We start from the raw sequence: 12,943 nt of genomic DNA on the forward strand, positions 1-12,943 counted from the left end.
TCTTTAGAATATTTTGCATGTTTCAAATTTTAGTCATAAATATCTTCTCTACTAATGTAGGGGGTAATATTGTGCATAACATTTACTCCCCAAATTTATTTATTACTAGGAGTACACTTATATGTAATTTTAAATAAATTATGTTGGAATATTGTAACCAATCGAGCAACAACTACCCCATTTATATGAAACTATTAAATTTTAAGCAATTAGCAGTTTATTTTTAAATTCATTGTGCAAATGAATATGCTTTCTAGCTTGGGAGCTTACTAATTGTGACAATACTTTATAATTTATACATTATTAGTTTTTTCTACCACCAATAATGCTGTGTTTATCTCTTGTAAGGTACTCAAATGTGAATTTTATTTTGAAATTAACCTATATCTAATTTAGACGTACAAGCAAAGAGGATCAACCACAAGACAAAAATTTGTAGAAGTTCGCTTTGTTGACTGTTGCATCTTGCTATCACTGGTAGATTGTATTGTGATAGTAGTTGTGTAATTTTACGATTATAATCTCTTAAGATATATCATATAATGATGGCAACCCTTCTTTCTTGTAATTAAAAAAAAAAGATGGTGACAATTGCAATTGATTTTTTAAAAATACTCTTTGTAGTCATTGAATATCATGATTAAGCTTAATTATGCAGTTTCATTGTATGGTATAAATTTGTCTCTATAATTTAATAATAAATTTGCTCTTTTTTATAAGATTGTGAAGCCATAATCCCCAAGTAACTTCTGCGACCAAAAAATATAAAAAATAAAAAATAAAAAAATAAAAACTTCCAACATAAGATGAGCTTTACTTCATGTACGAGAATCAATAAATCCTCTTATGCAATGCATATGCAATATACTTGTGACTTTAATATCTTCTTTTAACTTAGTTTTAGGGTGCATTTAAGACAACGGTACAGTGGCAGTTCGGTGTTGCATTGCAGTTTGTGTCATTTGACAATTTTTGCCCGTTTTTCCAAAAAATAGTGGTGAGAAGCAGCATTTTGTAATCTGACTTAACTAAGGTTGTGTTTTGGGCAACTACTATCTTTCTAAAAAATTGCTTCTTAGAGAAGCAACCTCTTAGGTGCTGTCAGAAAGCTCTTGTTGGAAGAGCAGTGATTTGTTTGGATATTCTGCTGTGTTATAGTTGTTTCTGATGTCAAAATAATTATAGTTATGAAAAAAATATAGATTGTACTCAAAGGAATCCTCAATACAAAATGCTTCATCATTATAGAAGTAGGCATCTTAAAATTCATAGTACAATTGAAATATGACATCTACAAGAAGACAATACAAAATATTGCATAAATACAATTGATATGTTCACCAAAGCATATGTAATCTTTTGTCTTAACTAGATAATCTCTTAAACCCATTCTCTTTCGGATGTGTTATACTCATTCATACCAAAGTCTTCATTGGACAATAAATGTTTGGCTTGATGTTTGAATGCTTCTGCGGGCATGCATGTTTGATCTTCATCTAAGACCCTGAAATCAAAGTCGTCCCAAGATGGATGCCTTTGTATAAAATTATGTAACTGTTGTTGCAATAAATAACTTGACCTATTATTTGAAATAATACATCATGTTTGGGAGTATAACTCACCTTTTCTTCCATATATCAAATACTCTCTCAATAACACTCAACAATGACGAGTATTTTTTATTGAATATTTCATTTTTATCTCTAATCACATGGTTGTTTTTCTCAAAATTAGGAAGGTAGTACCTTATGTCGAGGAATAACTTTAAAAAGTATCGTAATTGATACCCTGAATTGATGAGGTAATATTTTTTTCAATAATAACTTTATTACTACATATCGTCAAATCAAACGCTTCATGTGCGGTCTTGGATGTACTTGGGAGGCATTGGAAATTTATATTCATGTCTTTGGGTTGCAAATTTAAATATTCTACTATCAAAAGCATTTCATCCCGTCATTGCAAAAGTAAAACACACTTTAAAAGCACAAATTCCTAAGATATTTTGTGTACTAGCTTCACACCGTCCAATATATGCAATTTTCTCATCATTACCAACACGTGCATCAATATGTGTATAAGCAATGCTCCGATACAATCCTATTTAAAAAATTTGGTAGGCTATTATTTTTTTGTAAAGTACTAATGTCAAAATAATTAGATACATCGACACTTTGAAGAACGACATTTATCTTGTATTGCTACATATTTTTCTCGATGTTTGCATAATATCAAGATTTTTGGTTTCATAATGTTGGTTCATAATTTCACTAAATAGTTAACCCGGATATCGAAATACCTACTAGTCATCTCTGTGGAGTGTTGGAATCGCTCAAAAGCAACACAAATTGACTCATTATGTGATATAATATATAGTGAGATGACTAGAACTTCTCTGGTTATAAATCACGATGATCCATGCAAATCATAATTAGTTTGTAATTCATCCAACAAATCATAGAAATTAGCTTTCAACATACAAAATACGCGATGAATTCTACTTATATGAGCTTTGAGTAGCTTGTCCACTCATTTGTCACCCACAGATGAAGATGACACATAAGGTATCCTGCACTCTCTGATAGTACTCATTGCCATAAGTCAACTGTTCAAATTAAATCTCTATAATTTCGTCTTCATCTGATAGGTTCATCTAGCTATTGTATGCAAGTTAGAGTATATAGAAAAGAACAAGTTATGCTAGAAGTGAAAATAAATGTCAAAATGACTCATAATGAAAATACTACAAATGAAAACATAAATATTGAAATGTCACGTATATAGACACAACACATAATTCAGCCTAAAAATGTAAATTATTTCAATCCAGAATCCGAAATACTAATTAAAAAAACTAAACTAACTAGCCAGATTCTCTAAAAAATATCGGAGGTAAGGAATCCTCTGTTCCAGCATTAGGGTGGAGAAAGCCTCCTGCTAATTTTAACCCTCTAGATGTTTTACAAAAAATAAATAAAGGGGCATTTCATAAATATCTCCGTAATAAAATCTAACATCTTCACAACATTTATCATAGTCCGATATCTCTGCAGAGTTGTGTAAGCACTAGATGTGAAACCAGTGCAGTTTGTAAAGAGATGTGATATATACTCAGATAAATGTGTCACCCGAGTCTTCATTTTCTTTTTACCTTATTGGGTGGAGAGTGCAGGACACTTCAAATAACTAGATTCATCTCATTTTATCTCCTCTGGTGCTTGCTTGTGGAATTCATTGAAAAGCAAATTCGGGCTCGTCCAAATTCTAGATGGGGTTCTGTGTTGTAGCCCCGACATTGGTGCCCGTACCACAACACCAAGGAATCTAGTATTAGGCTTTTCCTCCATCTCTGAGTCAATACCAACAAGTTAATTTTTTTTTTGCATGGGGCAGGGCCTACAATTAATAAAATTTGAGTTCAAAGAAATCGAACCAATATAATCGCAGTTGAATAAAATATTTTCTACTTATTGAAATTTTTTCTTGCCAACACTTTTCTGATTCATCCACTATTTTCTTAACAGGGTCTCAACCTAATTCAGTCGCCCCTCTTTTTAGTTCAATTCATAATTTCCATTCTTTTTTGAACTGATATCATTTAGTTTTCAGCTAATTTTTGTTATATAAGCTACCTATTCTTTCATGAAAGTATTTTGTGATATTTTGCCAATCTTTCTTATTGAATTGTGCGATCGGTTTATTTTCAATTTCTATCTTTCTCAAGCATAAATCACAAATTGTGATCTTTGTCTCATTATCCCAAATGAGAGACTGTGTACATTCCTTTTGTTTACCCATCTTATGTATCATGTAGCTAAAACATTTAGAAGAAAAAATATTATTTAAAAATTAAAAAAATATTTATAAAACTAAAAAAAATTCGATACAAAATAAGATATTTAAATTAAAGCTGATATCAATTTATCAAAGAATGGTTCATTCAGAATCACCAATTGTATCATTTAGACTTTAAGACAACAATATCTGTGGCAAAATGTGGTATGTGTGATCTAAGACCAATAAGTATCTGTGAGAAAGAGTGACATGCGTGATCTAAGACCAAATAGTATCTGTGACAAACAAAGACATGTGTCATCTAAGGCTAGGTAGTATCTGTGACAAATATTTACGGATAGTTATATAATTGATAATTGATAATCGATTAAGCCTTGATAATCGATTAAGCCCTTTGGTTTTTTTTTTTTCAGCATTTCTCTACTTAACATTTCATAAACAAAATATGTCACAACCACAAACTTCAAAACCAACAGTGCAATGGCCAAGTGCACAAACCCATCAATTTCAAGTGACAAAGCACCAACGCCACTGAACCATCAATGTAACGACATAACTCAAAGCATCATCACATAATTCATGTATCAATACATATCAGACATCAAAACTTTAATTTTTACGCTCAAGTTATGCGCATGCACAAGTATAAATGTCAGGACAGTAATTTCATTTCACTTCTTCTTCAATTTGAAAAATCCATATTATGGAGAGAAATATAAGTACTGTTAATTCTTTTGAAAAAAGAAAATTAAGAATCAAAATCTATCACATGACTCATATATAAATACATATAAAAAAAATTAAGAACCAATTCAACATCATTAAAAAAAATACTTGTGTTAGTTCTTTTAAGAAAAAGATCTGAAAATCAAAGTACTATCACATGATTCATATATAAATACATATTAAACATCTAAGAACCACAACACTATAAAATAAATGTGACTAATGTTGGTTCTTTTAAAAATATCTAAGAACCAAGGAAGCAACATCGAACTCAAATAAAGTACATATAAAAAAACCTTAGAACCAAAACACATAAAAAATGAAATGCAAAATCTCTTAGTTCTTCTAAATAAAATCTAACAACCAAAAGCCCCATCACATGAGTTATCTATAAAAACATATTAAACATCTAAGAATCAAAGCATCATAAAAATAAAGTATGACCCCTGTTGGTTTGTTCGAAAATAGATACATGAAAAATTATTTTGAGCCGATGCAAATATCAAAGTTTAGGTCTTAGATAAATAATTTCATTGGACTTTCTATTCGTCAACATTGTTCATAAATTATAGGAAGCAGAAATTTCAAATTTCAAAATCTAAGTTTAGGTGTTAGATATGTAAATACATGACAACTAAGAAATGAATAAAAGAGATAAATTGGACTTACACATATAATCTCTAGACTGAAAGAGATAAACTGGACTTACATACAGGCTACTCAATTCTTATGTATTCACACATATGACACCTAAACTTCAATTTTGAAAAGAGCTAATAGTGGTCATATTTCTTTTAGATTATGTTTTGCTTCGTAGATGTTTCATATGTATTTATATATGAGTCATGGGATGGTGTTTTGGTTCTTGGATCCTTTTTTAAAAGAACCAACAATACTAACATGAAATGCATTTCTAGGTTGAAGAAGAGGAATTGAGATTAAATTATGGATCTAACATTTAAGCTTTTATATTTCTATCGGCTCAAATTAATTTTTCAGGAATACATTTCAAGAGAACCAGCAGTGCTCATAATTCTATCAAAAAAAAATGCTTTTCCAGATTGAAGAAGAGGAAGTGGAATAATATTACTTTTTTAAAATCTAAACTTTGATGTTCACATCAGCTCATAATATTTTTTTAGGTATATATTTTCAAAAGTCCTAAAAGTGCTCATATTTTTCTGCATAAAATTCTTTTCCAGTTTGAAAAAGAGGAAGGTGAAATGTAATTACTGGTATAACATCTAAACATTGATATTTTTATCGACATTAACTAATTTTTCAGGTGTATTTTTTTCAAAAAAACTAACAATATTAATAATATTACACATCTAACGTATAAAATTTTATATTTCCATCAGCTCAAAATAGTTTTTCAAGAATATGTTTTCAAATGAAACAACCGAGCTCATAATTTTCTCAATAAATTTTTTTTTCAGATTAAAGAAGTGAATGTGAAATGAAACTTTACTGATTAATGTTTAAAGTTTGAACTTTACATCGACTCAAAATAATATTTCCGGTATATATTTTCAAAAGGACCGATAATGCTCATAAATGAACTGATCCAACAGTGTTTAAAGTCAATCAATACCACCTCAAAAGGTCATAAGTCCATCAATTTCAAGAGAGAGCCACCACCACATAACCATGAGAAAAATTTTTCGATAGCACCTTAAATACTATACGAATTCAAAATTCAAAAAAATACGGGCAAAAAGAAAAATTGAAAACCATATAATATAGACAATCACCACCAACAATAAATCTATCAGCACTACCTCAAACACCGAACCATCTCAAATACTAAGCCACCAAAAATACCAAACAACCAACAGGTAAACCAAGAAGCATAAAGGGAAAAGAGAGTAAAACGTAAACCATCAAACTAACACCACAGAGAACAAAAGGGAAGGGAATGAATTCTACAAATAGAGAGAGGTGACAAGAGACGACAACATTGAGAACAGACAGAGGGGAAGAGGATAACCAAGATTTTGCCTAACAGACACAACGAGAGAGATTTGAGAGAGAAGGTGAAAAGGGGTATTTATGGGGAGAAAGGGAGAGATTTAGAGAAATGTAGAGTACTGATGTAATTTCGCAACAGAAACAAAGTAAAAATCGTAGAATGCAACCTCTCCAGCCAGTTTCGGCTTTTGTCGTTCTGAAGATGCTCAACATTGAGAAGTACGAAAAAGCAGCCCCCCGTACACACAGTTATGCATTTTGGAAACAATAAACAGCCAGAACGACACCCCAAATAGGCCCTAAGTGTGGTTGCTACCAAAATGCTACTGACAGACTTTTTGAAATAATTAAAAAAAAAATTATAATAGCCACCGCAATTTTTTGAGCAACAAGTTTCTTTAACGACACTTCATAGATGCTTCATTAAACAACAATAGTAGCCCCAAACAAACCCTTAATATGCCATGCTAAAAAAACCATGTTTTCCAATTTTTTACATTAAAAAGTTAAAAAAAATTGCTTATTCATTCCCTCAAATAGAAAAAAAAGAGATTACTTACTTTCACATACAGTCCAACGACAGCACTGAGATTTGTTATTTTTTCTGAATCACGTATAATTTTACTAGTGACCATCTCCACAACCAAAAAAAAAAAATATTAATAGTTTGAAAGTATCATGGTGCATAAGTTTTAATTCAGAATAGTTACATATATTATTATGCGTATGAGGTGGGATTGCATGCTTGTACAATAATTTTGACCCCATTGATGGCCAAGATTGCTTGATCATTGTATTCAAAATTATCATTCATTGACCTCAATATATTTCTTTTGAGACAATCTAAATCATTTGGGGCCTCAGCAAGCTCGCCTTCATAAAGGGAGTTTTATTTCCCCATCTTCATTAAAAAAATCAAATGGTATTAGGTTTATTTATGGGGAAACGTTTATCCTAAAATGTCTAATTTGTTTAATCTAAGTCATTAAATGTTCAAAATTAATTCAAAGTTTTCCGCACTTTTTTTTAAATTTGATCCAATATAATTCAAAAACGGAGCTTTTGGACTATATTTGACTAGTAAATATATTAAATAAAAATGAAATGACCATTTACAAGTAGTTGGGGTATTAGATTTGCCCTTATTTAGGTACTTATCATTAGAAAAAAATGAAGGATTAAATTATGCACTAAATTCTTATGATGTTAAACTATTGCTAATGACTTATATGCTGGCTTCACAAGTACCGGCTCCACATTCTCAGCAAACTTTAGGCAATAGAGGAATGCGACTTGTATAAACATGTAAAGCAAGTTGCCAATTATCTTATGCTAACTTTTGATGAACAAATTTCTTGGATTACTGATGAATCATTTTAGGACGTGTCCTGTGTTGTTCATGAGTTCATACAACTTAGATGAGAAGTATGAGGAAAGTGGGGAAAGACGACAAATGAGTTTCCAGATCTAAATTATGTGTTTTGTTCTTATATCTTCCTTTTGCACAGCGCATAAGATGATCTGATGAGAAAAATGTGCATAAAAGGTTCCCTGAAATTCATGGTACCCCCATTATGTATGTTTAGGAAAATATTAAAATACAAATCATGTCATACAAAATCTGTCCATGGTCTTTTGATGAAAAGATCATGACATATATATCAAGTGTCTCATAAATGACGATGTGGTATATATCCATCTTTACTGTTGGACTTGACTTGAGTTTTGATAGTTTGAAAGATTACTGAGAAGGCGAGCTAGGCAAGTGAATCTCATTGGTCAGTTCGTCAGGTGGATCGATCCAACCAAGTCAGTCCCGCATGTCAACTTGGCAGCAAACTTAAGATAGTTGGCACATTGGCGAGTCAGGTTCGCAAGTCACCTTAGCAGGTCACTTCGATGACAGTCGTGACTTCTGAGCAATCTAGCTAATAAGGCCCATGAGGTCTGCTAGAAACGGGCTTTGGCCCATGAAGTTAAATTTTTAATGTATAATTAGATTCAAGCCTAATGTCCCCAATGCCTATTTTTCACGTGATTAGGGAGTTTGATGAAGATGAAAATATTCATGATTATAATCTGTCTTCACGTTATTTTTTCTGAAAACACCTTGAATGGTTTTTTTATTTAAATAATGGTAATTTGTATTGTGAGTGATCTTTCGATATATGCCGACCAAAATTAAAATGAAAAAAAAAGAAAAAAAAAAAGAAATAGAGCTGAATTTGAGGTACAATTAATGGCAAAAGTGAATCTAACCCTCACAATAGTTCTTCATTTGGCTAATGTGAAGTGTCTGGTCGGAACAAGAACCGGAAATACTAAGCAAAATATCAATAAAAAAGTTCTTTTTTTTTTTTCAAATGAAACTCCCATAAAATGTATCTAGAAAAGAGTGGCCAGTTTTGACGCTAAAAGGTCATTAAAATAATTAATATTATTAATTAGGTTTAATTAATCTTGATTAATATTAAGTCGTCCGTTCGTCCGATATTAATCTTGATTAAGATCAAGTCCTCCGGACGCTAAAGTCTTCCCTGCTTTCTTTGACATACAACCGATTTGCAACATACAGAGCTCTCTGAAATGTCCAATGTTGTCTCCTTCCTACGTTCACCATTTCCTTCCCATCTTAATTGCTTTTCTGGTGTTTGTGCGCTGAAATGAAAGCAGCAGAGGCCTTCGTCCCTCTCCAGTCCTCACCGAAGCACTTAACTCCACTCGAACCCCACTGCGCACCTCTTTGTTGAAACCTTTGCTTGTTTCCCTGCCGTGACCCGACAATTGTAGGCGTTGCCCTCGCCCTGCCATGTCGCTCGATCCGACCAACCCAAGCCGAAACCCTAGCAGGACCCTGTCTCCACACTGTGTTAGTTTACTATTTCAATTGAAATATGTCTTTCCTCTTGGAAATTTGTGGTTAAGTTATAATTTTCACTATGCAATGGTTAGAGGTCATAGTTTCACGAAATATTTCAACATTATAATTGACCAGATTAGGAGTAAATTAATATCAGAGGTTAACCAACAATAAGATTATGAAAAGCTCTTAGAAAATGCTTAAGGCAAAAATATTATAGAAAACCACGATAAATCTAGCACTCCCTCCATCACAGAGACACAAAGCAAAGTTTACCCTCTCGTTACAGAGAAAATCATAGCAAACATCACCATGTTAGAATCATGTGCAAGCAACAAAAATATGAAAAACTAACAAGAAGTTGTTCTCTATGCAAACTCAGCACCTTTCCCTTTCATGCAAACTTTCACGACACATAAAACAAAGTAAAAAACTTATATTAGGATTATACCAAAGGAGGAAGAAAACCTATAAGAGTGCCCTCAAAATCTCTCCCAAATTCTTTTCTTTCCACCTCCAAGCCCTCTCTAATGCAGAACTCCCTTTTACCAAACCTCCAAGAAGCCAAATTGACATATCTTATGAAACAAATATATATTTATTTTTAGGTTTTACAATAGGGATCCAAAATAAGAATCCAAGCTCTCCAAATCTATCAATTATCCAAAATCAGGAAAAAATCCTGCAAAATATGAGTTATGGATGCCAACAATGTAGTCATACTCGAAACTGGTGTGGTCATGCTAGTTCTAGCGTAGTCATGCCCAGATCTGGCATGGTCACACCCAGATTAGATGTGGTCATGCTAGACAATACTATATGACACATTTTGACTTCATATTGCGTTTTTAACACCTATAACCTATAAAACATTAAGAAAAATCTTTCTCAAGTCTATATCTATGATAAATAAGAGAAAATAAAATGTAAAATTTAGGAAAAAATGTAAAAAATATTACGTAAAACTGACGCATGTCAATATCCCTAAACTTACCATATTACTTCCCTTAATGAATCAAATGGCGCAGCTTCAATTATTATGAACTGTGTAGTACTTCTATAGGTTTCAAACTATTCATCATATTACGAAGACCAAATAAAAGGGTTTAAATGTTATTAGGATCAATTATCTTTAATGGTCAATAACTTGATAATTTCTAAAATTCCCTCATTCCTTCCTTAAGAAAATTACATAGATCATTAAATTGGTGTGATTTAAAGTCTCTTTTGTTAACCTCAAATGTCTTTAATTTAGTTTTAATAAATTTTAGCCATCTTAATCTTCATGTGACTCTTCCCTTAAAAATCACTTTTAACATGGTTTTAATTAAAGAATCAAGTCAAAATTTATTACTTAAGTCTCATTAGGTCGTCCTCTTATTAGGTCGTCCTCTTCTAATTTCTTTTCTTTCCTTGAATTTTTGTTGTGTCAACTTCAAGTTTATTCTTAGGAATTTTTCTAAGTTTTACTTTTTCTTTTCCTTCTTTCTCTTTTATTTTTCTTTTTCTCCTAAAAATTATTTGATCTGGTTGGCAACTTTTTCTTTTTTAACTTTTAAAATGTAAAGAAGAACAGTGTTTCTTAAGCAATGAATTGACACTTGATGTTTTTAATGTTCCATCTCCAAGTTATCTTTTCTAGTTAAGACTTTAGATCACATTAATTTGATTCAAACCAACTGAAAAAAAATAAAGATATATTTTGTTTACTATTCAATACTTAAATCACACTTTTTAATAACTATGAGTTCTTTTAAGCAAAGGCTAAAGTTCTAAAATCTTATTATCAGCTCATCGAAGTTAATATTTTCTAAATGACAATTATTTTCTTTTAATATATTATGATAAGCAGTTTGAATTAATCAAAAATTTTTCCAGGAGTTGCAAAATGAAGTGTAAATCTTTTGCTAAGCTATGTGAACTGTCTATCAGGTTTATAATGAGGTACAATTTTCTCCCCCAAACTTCCTTTTTCTATAACATGTATAACAAAAAGGCAACTATAAATGAAAAATAGGTTTGTGCAGTAAAAGAAGATAAATGCATAGGAACATGAATCTCAACAGGTACACATGTCAGAAAGTAAGCAAGAAAGCAATTGACACGACCCCACAAATACAAGATAATTTTTAGCATCCAAAAGATGAAAAAAAAACTTGACCTATTTTATATTTAGCCGCTAGCGTGCAAAATCAAAATTTTATAAAATTTAGAAAATAATCTACACACTAGGGGTACAACGTAAATATATATATTATCTTAAGTAATATAGGGATTTCTTTTAAAACCCCAATATCGATCTCACAGAGAAGCCATGTAAGAAATCCCTTAGGCTAATTCTAGTATACCACTATGAGCTCATAGTTTGGAATGTCGATTTAATTGATTTTTCTAACAAGTACTTCTAAATATAAATCTTAAGTTTAAAACTACCAACAACTAGTCGTAAATGTAAATATTAATGTAACGATAACAACCAATCCTAAATACAAATATATTTCTAAAGAAAACATATCTTGAAAAAATGGTTTGCAAAATTTTAAGATGATAAAAACTATCTTTCTCATGCAATGACCTAGATAATGTGTTGGAATGAAATGCTTAAAATATAATTTTTCTAGCAAAAAATAGGAGCAATTTTATTGCTTACCCACTGTTAAGTGCATAAATAACATTGGCTAATCCAGAGTTTTGTCCCTAAACTTGTGATTAGGTTGGGAAGATACTAGCTCTCACTCCAAAGCTCCCACTTCTCCCAACTTGAGGGCAGATATCTCACTTTAGTTTCCAAACATCTTGACCAAATTGGAGATTTTGGTCTGTCACCTTAAAATCTCCAATTCCACGCCCATCAAAACTTATTTCCGTATCTATTTGCACTCCCCCCTTGGATGATCATCATGACTCTTTCCAAAGTTGAGTGTGGTACTCAGTGGTCAGTGAAATCATACCTCTACCCGGGTATTTATGTTTCACAATCGATTTTAACAATACAAGTGATCAATTTGTAAAGTAAATTACAAGTTAGTTTCCAAACATCTTGACCAAATTGGAGATTTTGGTCTGTCACCTTAAAATCTCCAATTCCACGCCCATCAAAACTTATTTCCGTATCTATTTGCACTCCCCCCTTGGATGATCATCATGACTCTTTCCAAAGTTGAGTGTGGTACTCAGTGGTCAGTGAAATCATACCTCTACCCGGGTATTTATGTTTCACAATCGATTTTAACAATACAAGTGATCAATTTGTAAAGTAAATTACAAGCCGATGAAAATATCATCACATTAATAAAATAAGAGAAGATCTAAGAAAATATAAATTTCTAAATACGCTTCCATTCCATTGTAAAAGAATAGTAAAATGAAGATAATGACATAAGCAGTAAAAGAATTAATAAAATTATGAATTAATTATGTGCCAACAAGGAATATATGTCTACCGACCCTCTTTTAAGTACATATGTAAGCCTAGTATTCTATTAGTTTTATGCAACTATATGCCACCTAGAAGCTCATAGTAGAAATAGATCATTAAATTATATTTCGTTAAAAATTGTATTACCACTTAAACTACGTTGCCATAGCCAA

This window comes from Phalaenopsis equestris, unplaced genomic scaffold, assembly GCF_001263595.1.
Source record: "Phalaenopsis equestris unplaced genomic scaffold, ASM126359v1 Scaffold000115, whole genome shotgun sequence".
NCBI lineage: Eukaryota > Viridiplantae > Streptophyta > Magnoliopsida > Asparagales > Orchidaceae > Phalaenopsis > Phalaenopsis equestris.